The sequence below is a fragment of the Megalops cyprinoides genome, chromosome 7 (assembly GCF_013368585.1).
Source record: "Megalops cyprinoides isolate fMegCyp1 chromosome 7, fMegCyp1.pri, whole genome shotgun sequence".
NCBI classification, from domain to species: domain Eukaryota; kingdom Metazoa; phylum Chordata; class Actinopteri; order Elopiformes; family Megalopidae; genus Megalops; species Megalops cyprinoides.
In genome coordinates this window covers 15082913-15094872 of record NC_050589.1, presented here as the reverse complement: position 1 = coordinate 15094872, position 11960 = coordinate 15082913, and positions in this window count along the sequence as shown.

The window sequence follows — 11960 nt, the reverse complement described above, 5'->3', positions numbered from 1 at the left end:
ATGAATGATCTGAAGTGTTTTTAAGAGGTATGCTTCACTCATTTTCTTCCAGCAGGTCAAAGCATTACACATTGCAACGCAAAACTGATGTAGTTAATCACATGAGAGACTTCTTTGTACAGACCTACAGCTTTTGGTGTGCTCATTACTTGCTTGCTTCATTTAATTGCCTTAGTTTAAATGATGACGTGTCTAAGGGTGTCTGTACTTGATGGCAGGACTGCAGCACAAGGTTGCCCTCTAGCTCGAGTATGGATAAAGCTGAACGTTTACACCTCTTTAAAAGTGGCCACTAGAGAGCAGTATTGGTATGAGTAGTGCAGCCTACACAGAGCCACGCTGAAAGAGGTGACCAACTTTACTCTGAGAGGTACATGTAAACTACATTGGTTTAACAGTGTTTGAAATTTTTGGTTATTTGTTTGGTTTTTTCCAGCTTGAATAAATTCTTCACAGCAAAATAAATTTGATGAACAGTAGGTGAATCTGGGAAAAAAAAAAAACTACCGATATGGCTGTCTCAAAATCCTCTCAAGCTGTAGGAGTGTTACCTTTCTCTGTAATTGTCTTGTCAGGTCATGAGAGATTTGTTACGGAGTTTAAAGTATTGTTGTGTCACTTGCTCTTGAAAATCAACGCAGCACCTTGGAAGAACAGACTTCACACATAAACAGATAGCCCATCTGCCCCTGTCAGTAAGTTGTTTCCCTATGGGGTGTATTTGATGAATGAAGAGCTCTGTCGTGTTTTGCAGTGCGAGCAACAGGAAATGAAGCCCAGCTTCAGTTAACACCTACTCTGTAACCTCTAGATCTGGACTTCAGTTCCCATCAGCATAGCTGTGAGAGGCTGTGCAATGTTTGCTTTTTGAGCCCATAGTTGGCAGTCACACTTACCCGTGTTGAAATGAGATGATGATTACTGGAAAATGGTGAGTGTCATACCTGTTACCCATGTGCAAGGCTGCAACTCCTTTCACCGTCTCAAAGGTGATATGCATTCCTCGATGATCAAACAGATCCATTATTATGTGTGTCAGTGTTACCTGTTTATGAAGCATCTTGTCATGTGATAGAAGGTGATTTCTTTTGACAAGTGCACACATCTATTCCCCTTTTTAGTCTGTTCTTGGCTTTCTTCTTTCTTGTTTAAAATTAAAGGTGGTATTACAACATCACATATGCTGTTCTCTGGCTTGGCTTTGCAAGGTGGCAGCAGTTGTTTTGTTAAGCCCTGTTTTATTTATTCAGCAAATGCTGAACAAATCATCTCAGCTTGCATCACATCAGTGTTTAACCCAAGTAGCAGCAGGCAGAAGCCCATTAACTGAAGAGGAAAGCAGATGAAACACTGCCTGAATACTTTGACAGTGGCATGCTTTTATCCTTAGTTGATTGAAGTCAGAGATGAAATAAAAGGTGTCAATAAATCGCAGTGAAGCTCTCTATATCTCATATATATCTGTGAAATGAGAAAGAGTGGCAGAAATGGTCTTTGATCTCCAGTTGTGTTACATGGCCTAGCTCCTCCACTATGCTGAGGGTCCAATTGGATATGTGTGAAATGTGTGAACATTTCCATGTTGAACTAGGCATGGTCATTGGCCTTAGAGGCCACTCAGAGACATCTAAAATCAGTTACCTGGTAATGTTAATTATTTTGATATCTACAGGTTAATAGAAGTATACTAACACACAATAGGATCACAATGTGATTGGTGAGGCCCCATTGTCATCACCTCAGTCAATCCTGTTTTCAGATTTTTTGGATAGGACTATTAAATAAGTTGTTTCAATCAATGACATTGTCACTGACCAAATGCCCTCCATTGGACACCAAATGAAATGATTATACTCTGGTAAATGTTCTTGCTGCTGGGTGCCACTTGTATTCTCATGGAATAGGGAATGTAAGCACTGAGAGGAAGTTGCATAAACACATGTGAAACACATGTCATGCTGGTGAGAGACAGATGCCATAGCCAAGCATGATGGTCATTTCTTCCTCTCTTAATCCAACGGAGAAACAATTCCTCCCCAATTACACAACTCAGTGCACAGTGTACATGTCTCATGTTGACACGTTCACCTGGAAAATATTGCAGTAAGCCAGAAAATAAACAGCTCTGTGTTGAGAATAGATAAAAAATGAGCATGACAGGTGTGATGCTAAGCACCAGTCACCATCCCCCTTTCACCTCATAAACATTTCACAATGTTACAAAAAGAACAATCTGCCCACTGTACCAAAGAACCCTCATCTCCTGCATATCCCTCAGTTGCTGGTGTCACCATAACGTCCCCTTGTCGTCAGCTGAGCCGTGTCCCACGTGAGAGAACTAAAGTTTCAGTTTATTCTGTGACAAATTGTTTGAAATTTCAACAACTGCCAGCATGGCAGAAAGGCGGTCAAGGACACAAGTAGGAGCACTTTCACTTGATTCACAACATTGTGTGGATGTCATTCTCCTTTGGGGCTCAGGCTGATCCCAGCCCAATGCTGTCAGCATGGTTGTTTTTACTTCAAGCCCAACCCCTGTTCTTTTGATTGGACACTTCTAGTTACGATTTACAAATTCTAAGTACTTCATGTTCCCAGCGCACCGAATTGATTAGGGTCAGAGGGTCAATCTGTTAGAGTGTTACACAATCCAGGAAATATTTTTAAAAAAGCTGTATTTTTTCCCTTTTGAGTATTATGTGAATCACAACAACTTTCTGTGTCTGACACTTTCATTCATGTGAAAGTAGCAAGCTATAGCTGTAAAAATCATGATGCATCATTATTACACATCTCATAATGTTCATGTGCTTCAAGACATGTAGCATGAAATCTGTTGTTTTACTCCAAAATGTTGGCTTTTGAAGTTCACCTTCTTTCTCATAGGCATATCTTTCTGCCTAGCAACAAGCATTAGCCCCGTCGGTAATGTTGTTGAAGATGTTGCTCCTCTTCATCTTTCAGACAGATGCATGTTTAATACAAACCAAGAAAAGAGATTAAGATATTTGCATGCTCCAATCATCTGACAGTACCGTGAATGAATCAGAGTACTCCACATATCTGACTGAGATTAGGTTTACTGAGACTAAGAGCTTAATCACATTAAAATAATCAAAGGCAGGTGTTACTAACTTGGGGTATTGTCTGAATTAAATTAAAATCATTATTAACATGATTGTTAATATTATTACATTATTACATTATTAACATGTATGTAAACTTTTTAAACAGACCAAAGCCTCTGTTTGCATTCGTTGACCTCTAGCTGAACCCAATCTGATTCCTATGGCTAAACAACCAGCCCACACAAATACAGCTCAGGTTTTTTTAATTTATTTTTTTAATTTAATTTTTTATTTTTCATTTAGTTATTTGTCTATTTTCAAAGTAAAAGCCTAGAATTATGATGTAATTTTCATATCCTTGAAAAAACATATACAGTGTTGCATTTCTCTTAATGCCTTCCACGTAATGAATGTAGGAGGCAAATAGTAAACCACACAAAATGTGAATATCAGTGATGGTAAAACAAGTGAAGAAGCACAACTATATCACTCTCTTCCTGTAAGTACAGCTAGCGGATCTGTCCTGAAACCATGAGCAGTTTCAGTGATGATTCTCAGTTTTGAATTTGCTTGCTGCGTAGAGGCTGGCTGTGTGGTTTTATCATTCCAAGCGATAAGCCGTGGCGAGGTGACTGGCAGCTCCGTCTCCATCTCCATTTCACTCGCACTCCCCATGGGGGGATGTGTTCTGTGGGGGGATGTGCTCTGGCTTATGAACACTGTCTGATCTGTCAGCTGATGCACTGTTCAGAGCTCTATCAGGGTAGGTAATCCACAGCAAATATCTTCCACTACATTCACAATGCCAGTCTGACATTAAGGTGAGAAACAATAAAAATGTGAAAATGGCGGGAAAGTAAATCTCTTTTTTCTTGTCTAAAAAAAAAAGTATTTATATTTTCATTTTTGAAGCCATCTTAAAAATAGGCAGCATTAGATTTGACATAGAAAATGATGGGGAAAAGCTTTTTAGAAGTGATTTTAAAATTGTCTCTCAGTGTAGTTATTATTTCAGGGACACTATGGGAAGATAGTTATGATGAACCACTCTTATCCAGACATGCCCTTCTGGTATTTGGTAACACATATATGCCCCCTCTGGGAGAGAGGTGTCCGTGTCTGGTGATATTATACATTATCAGCCTCCCTCACCGAAGTATGCACAGTATGTATTGTGCTTCACGTGTCATTATATGCACTTTTGCACTTTTTCTTTGTAGGTCACTCTGGATATGAGCATCTGCCAAGTGACTAAATATAATGTAAATGGGTGGGAATCATTCAATCTGCATGGAAACAGGAACAGTTTTCAGAGGAACCTCCAGTTACATGCTCTACAATGACTAAATTCTCACATGGTCACACAGAAAATTATGAATGCTTTTATTTATGGCTTTATATAAATGCTGCACAGACATTTTGCAGATTAATTGATCTCTAGTGGATCAGTTGAAATAAATAAGTGAATAGGATAAACAGTCCGTGGGTTTTAAAGATCAGTGCATCAGCTGATTATTGATAATTTCACAGCAGGCTTATCCTTTTAAGAGGCTTGTGATGTATTGCATTTTGGTGCATGCTAACTTTAGTTTTTCTCTTCTTCATTAGGCATTAAATTAAGGGCTACCTCAGTTTCCTTTGTCCTCTTTGAAGGAATACAATGAGATTTTAACACCACACATACGGTATGTGTTTTCAGGAGACTTACTCTATGGCCATGTCCTTACATGACACATTGGCTAATATTGCACAGATTCTATTGGTACATAGGAATTTTGAGAATATGATTGATTAACTTGACCAATGGCATTGAGCCACTGCCAAGCAGTGACAATTATCTGTCTCATCAGTGGACAGTGTTGTATGCCTATAAAATATTTCATGACAAACAGACTGAACACATGGTTTTTGTGGAGAGGCTGGCCAACACTTCTCAAAAAAGCAGAGAATACAAAAATAAAACTTTCAAAAAACAATTTATTTAAAAAATCAACAAACAAAAGGAACCAGTTTCAAATACACAGCTCACCAACAAAATGATGAAAGTAAGCTCTCCAGCAACAGTCACAGACCTGTAGTAGAGCTCTGATTACACAGGTGTGGCTCATTGACCAATGACTGGTCAATTAAACAATTACACACAGACCGCTAACAATTAAACAAGCAAACTATCAACAGTTTATGGGGACAGGTGAAGGTGCCTTCTTCACAGTTTTTAAAATGTGTTCTCGTATTTTAGATGCCTCAAACATTATCAATACCTTTATATTCAACCATATGAATACAATCATGAATCTGCTTATGCTGGGATTGACTTGTACCTTCAATGTTCTTGATCACTGTTATGAGACAGTATGTATCCTACTCTGCCCTCTGCTAAAACATTTTTGTTGGTGGGACATATTGTATTATGATAATGTAAACTGAGAAAGATATTCCAAGAAACAGAAAAATACTCTTTGTCCAAGGGAACATATTACTACAAAAGCAAATATGTGAAAAAAAAGATTTGTAACTCTGTAGATTTGTACAAAATGTACAATAAGCCTTTGTTCATACAGAAACAGAAAATAAGCACAGATGATTATAGGAAACAAAAATTCCAAGTATTGTAAAATACAGTAGAATTATGTAAGCCTATTTCATTTAGGATTCCCATCTCTTTCATTTTAAACAGCTGTCAAAACAGCAGGGATTCATACTCAATAAGAGCTGTGGAAACATGCAGTTGATATATGATTCCTTATGTTCATATGTGATTCAGAAACAATACCAAGCCTTAAGAAACAGGGACAACATTGCAAATGTCCTCACTGAACTCAAACAGCACATAAAGATTACAAACAAGACAGCATTACATTTGGTGGCTAATGAGATTTGCCTTGTTGTCCTTCACATTAGACTGACTGAGGTTTACTGCATGTGAACTGAACTGTGAACGTTCCACACCTCTCTCTTTATAACCGCATTATTTTTCATATGCTCAGATGCAAACATCAAACCTCAAACTCTGACTAATGATGTACGTACATTTTACTTTCTTTGACATTGTTCATGTATTTCAAAGTTGTAAAACAAAATTGTATTGCTGTGTGTAAGACAGCTGTTTAAATTTGTCTAACTGCATTTTGCTTACATTGAATCTTGGCCCCCATGTTGATTCACAATGTCTGAAATAATTTTGCTCACAATGTTGATCATTCAGAAGTGTAAGCAATGACACGGACATACAAAAACAACGCACATTCAGGAAATCATGGGATGTTTGTCCTTTCATCACTCTGTTGGATGACGCTGGCAGTCTGTCCCTGTCTCTGTCTCCATTATGTGTGGGGGTGGGGTGGGTGGAGGAAAAAATGACACATCTGTGACAATCTTTATCATCTATTTGTGTGGAAAGTATGAGGGGTACTGATAAATACACAGTAATAGTGTATTCCAGTCTAATCCATATGAAAAAGGCCTATTTGAGCATGTGGAAGCAAGAAAAAAATATAAAAATAACAAATTGTTACACCTCAGTTATAGCACTCAGAGAACACTTAATGAATAACTTTTGTGACTATTTGAGGAGATTCTCCACTGGCACCCTTACAGTGAGAATGCTATTTTCCCTGTGTGCAAGGAATGTGGTGATTCTGCTGAGAGTGTGTGTTAGTGTATATATGGGCCTCATCTGTAGGGGACAGCTGTTTCCTGCACCCTCTCAGAGAATCTCTCAGCTGTCTGTTACTTCGGGCAACCTGCCCCGCGTCCTGAAGTCACCCAGCATTCCTGTAGACACCAGGTGTTGGCAACAATAGGGTCAATGTGTACCATTCCTCAACCGCGAAACCTCTTGTGGTGGATGAACTCAGTGATACTCCGAAGCTCAAATGCATTTAAATTTTTATTTGAATTTACATAAAACATATTGCCAGCATATAGCCTTCTCCAAGGCAGCTTGGATTTTTTACGATAACATAATCTGTTTGTGTAAAAGGGTTGAGATGAGTGAGGTATCATGAATAAAACAAAAATGGTGTAGCAAACACTGGCCATGAATCCACCTTTCCCCACTATTGTCTTAGCATTTTACGTAAGACCCCTTAAAGCTTAACAGAACTTTGTGACAATTTCCATTTTAAAAATGCATTCCAACAAATAAAATTTGATAGATGCATTGAACTCTGTGTACAAATCAAGAACATAGCACTGTCGCTTGGATCTTGTCACAGACTAATATGATAAACGTTATTAGAAAAACAGAGGAGTCCACAGGTTCCATACAAAGTTACATTTTCTTAGGCCTCACCTCTGTTCTCATAATCTCACAGAGGGACACTTGGTGCATCAGGGCTCTTTTAATTTCATCCCTCCCACTGAGATCAACATTTCTTTGGGCTCCTGTTGCCGGAGGAGCGTTCGTGCCCCACAGTGCAGGTTCTCCGATGAGCCGAGGCTGGAGGCGCAAGGTCGGGGGGATTCTGTGAAAGCAGGACTGTGAAAACTTTCTCTGGTACTTGATACCTTGGGAAAAATAATAAACAATTCCACTTTGGTATGAAAAATGTCATAGATTGACAAAAAGTTCAGTGTTCCAACCACATTACCCAATTTGACATTTTACGTAACATGAAAGGATGTTGGCCATCTCCTCCATGTTTGATCGGACTGCAGTGCTGTTCGTGGGTGGAGAAGAGGTCCTCCAAAAGCAATAGAGTCCGTGGTCACCGCAGCCAGTGACAGTTTTCTTGGAACTGTCTGTCAGCACAAACAGTTCCTGCCAGCTTTTACAGATGCCACATTCGTGCTACCAAGGCAGGATCCAAAAGCATTGTGGAACCTCTTTATTTGTGACTAGGGAGTCCTCATGCCCGCTTTGCCCCCTGGCTGTTGAGCAGGATGTTTTGAGAGATAGTCACTGGTTGGGTTTCACAGACCCAAGGTCTGTGTATCTGATGTATGTGTGTGTGTGTGTGTGTGTGTGCGTGTGTGTGTGTGTATATGTGTTGGAGGGTGTGTGTGTGTGTGTGTGTGTGTGACTGATAGCTGAGGTCTTAAAGTTCACTGACTTTTAGTGAGCCTAAAGAACAACTGATGTGGACAATGTACCTTTACTGGGACCCTGCTCCTTGAATATAAATGAATATCCTTGCCTTACACACTCAGCTCCATCTAGCATTCTGCCAAGCCAGAGGACGATGGCAGCTGACTTTCTGAAGGACAGCACTTTCTACAGTTTGGGTGTTTCACCATTTACGTATCACTGTTTTGACACATATCACTGTTTGTTTAGATAAGGATTACTGTTTTGTCGTCTGACATCCATTAACACAGTCTGTCAAGCTTGCAGTGTATTTTGCAGTTAGCCCTGAAGGAATAGCCCCTGTATTTGATTCTTTAAACTGTTTCTTTGTATCAGATTACAGAGCTGGAAAACATTTCCAGAATGTACAATGCAATTTCCTTTTTGAAGACATTGACATTACATTGGATGAGTTTGATAACCACCCCTACCACCCAAAATCACAGTGGTTTGCAGACACTGCAACAACACAGATATGCTTGCATGACATCCCATACTATGAGTCTTCTAGGCTGTGTTGTGGTTTCCACCACTGTGCTCCTTCTCCCACCAACCCAATGCTGGATGAGAAATCATCCAAAGTAGCAGACAGCTGAGAGATTCTCTCTGTGGGTGCAGGAAATGATTTTTGCCTCATTCAGATTATTAGGACCTGTCTGTGTGTGCCACTATGTTGAAAGAGATTTGACAAGTCTCCTATAGGAGATGCCAGAGAATGATTTCCTCAGTATTTCCTATGTTTTTTTCTTTTTCTTCACCTTTGTTTATTTAAATGTCTCTTCAATTGTCAATTATAAAACCAAATGGAAACACAAGTACCACTAATCCTATCTTATCCACAAGCATCCGGTTTATGTCCTAGCTGTCAAGTCAGTATTTTCACATATATTAAACATTCAATGAGATTGACTTTGACAGTGAATATGCTAAGCATACAGAAGCTGGCTCTTGTGATAACCTGCAGACAAACTCCCTTTGGCTACAACTAATTCAAAATGTCCATGTGAATCATTTGCACTGGATCTGGTGTCCAGGTTAGGAGGAGAATGATCATAGCCATTATTTTGTAATTAGTGTTACTGTTGAATTTTAATGATAAAACAAAAATATACCTGTGTTTTTTTTTTCAAAAATGGTCAAAAGAGGTTATGAAGGTCTGTAATTTCTGCCCACTCAGGAGAAAATACATCATAAGTATATATTGAATTCTTGGATGTAATCATAGAATTTTCCCTCAACTCTTCCTTGTGTAAAATATCCTGCTCCACAAAAATTTGAAATAACAGAAAAGACTAAGCTGAAATGGAAACCAAGCCAGAGCTGGAATCATACATTTGGGAGTAGTCCAGATCAAGACTCCCCTGGCCTGTGGGGAAACACACTGGTGATGGAACAGTGGGTGAAGCCGCATGGAGCCAGTCGTACAAAAAGCCTCTCTGTGTGGAATGTTGGTCTACACTTGGTACAAAGTGTTACAAAGGAGCCGCCTGTTTTCCACGGCATTTGGAAGGAGTACTGTTCACAGTTTGGTTACGGTTCCTGAACACTGCAAGTTTATCTCCCACGCCTATGAATGACTCCAATTTCACCTTTGTGTGCCCTTCAATTGGACCCTTGAATTAAGGGTAAAGTCTTTCGAGCGAGCGCGTAAAATGTCAGCAGTGGCTTATTGATGGTAGTAGTCCTACAACCATTAGAAGGATGTATTTGCTCATATAGTTTGCCTGACAGAATGCTGACTCATTTGCTGTTGTCTGCTACATATATCATATCAGTCACTGTATTTCAGTGTACCTAGCACAAAATACTGAATGGGGTTTGGACCATATTCATATGAATCTATAGACCAATAATGCCAGTCCCTAGTACACACAAAACATTCTCACAACAGTGGAAACCTATGTTCGGCAGTGTTTGTTCATAATAATGTAAGTATAGGCCTCTGAGTAGTGCAGTTCAGTCTTTTCAGTGAGATTTCCACTAGGCTAAAACTGGAATACACAAAAAAATGGTATTTCATCCACATTTTCACTACCTGAAAACTTCCTGGGAAAGGTTTCATTGTCATTGTCATCTCTTTTTTGTCACCCGTTTTGAGGTATTTGTGACACTTTCATGCACAGCAAACATTTGCTGATGTCAGTCAGAAAATGGTATCATGTGCCATCAGCACTTTCCTGCCCTGATATGAACCTCCAGTTATGTGGTCACAAGTTCACTTGTATGGGTCTATAATAACAGCTGAATACCGCAGACTGTTTGTTTCCTGATCATACCATTAAGTCTTGTGATTATATGTTTGTGAAATCCAGTTACTATGCTTTATCAACCTTTGAGGAATGCTTTATTTGCCTCCCCAGCCCCATCCCATCAGATGTCCCTGAGTGGTATGGCCCATACTTCAACTTGCAGTCTCCGAACACTGTGACATATTCTGATCTCAGTGTGATGGCCCTTACCTCTCTAACCCCCACCAGTCTTTGATACGAGTGCCCTAATGAGATTATGGGCAAGACGTAAGAGGAATGGTGCTAATTAAAATCTGGGACTCTGCTCTGCTTTTGGGATATTTATATCCCTTTTTTTCCTGTCCATGGGAAGTGTTAATTAACAACCCTCCTTCCCTGTCAGGACAATACACCAAAGATTCTAACTCCATCACAAAACATTTTCACAAAATTTGGCTTGTAGGATGCATGAGTTCAACAGGTTAAAGGTCCGTGGGGACAGGAGGAACAGTTAGAGACTTACACGCTCTCTAATATTACCATGATTCGTATTTCAGAGGGTGATTTATTTCAGAGGGTTAAATCCCAACAAGCTGTTTTCAATGGCAACACTGTATACACTACTGAATGGTTACATCTTTAAAAGACAAGACTGATGTTGCAGGACTAGCAAAGCAAAATCTCAGTACAAAACACATGTATGAAGTTAATAAATCAGTTTGTATGATTTCAGTGATATGACGCAGCTAATAAAAGAAATGTTAAGATTTTGGAAGAACATTATGATACGGTATTCACAGTACTAAAAATAGATTATCTGAAATATAAGTATATGTAAAGGTATATATCTTATGTATCTCAAAAGGTCTCACAGATTATAAAATAAACAAAAAAAAAAACATAATTATTCATAATACATTGTGTAAGACCACATAACATTCATAAACATCAATTGTACATTACAATTTATATGCTTGTTTCTCTCATAGATATTTAACTTTTAAGCAAATGTGACACATAGATTCGACACCAGGTGTGGGTTCCAGTAGTTTGCTCCTAATTAATGACATCAGAGGACAGCAAACAATTGCTGATTGCTAAAGCTCTCCCATAGTGCCATTTGATGTGATGTCTCAATGTTGACCTTGTTTTAGAAATGTTAACACAGTGCATTGTGGTCATGGGTCAAAACCTTGTTGCATACCCAGTGCACGGAGAACTCATTCAAAAATGTGCAAAATCACACTGGTTGGATAGACATAAATAAGGTAACAAATGGGGTTTTATGATAACTGTGAGGACTGCTTCTTTTTGAGGGCTGTGTGGTCATAATGAGAATATTAAAACTAGTGACATCCTGAATGCAGGAGTGCTACAATAAAATGAAATGTACCAAGTCTGTAGCCCAGTGTAATATTTCTGTTACTTCTCAGGACTTTAAATTGCCCGGAAGGTAATCCATCTGGACCTGAGGCAGGAGACTCAATGACAATGACTTTGTTTTTATGCCCCATCCTGAAAGCTCATAAAAATAACCATGTTTAGCTTTGAGTGTCCATGGCATGATGTTGTCAGTGACTGACACAGGTGCTGGCA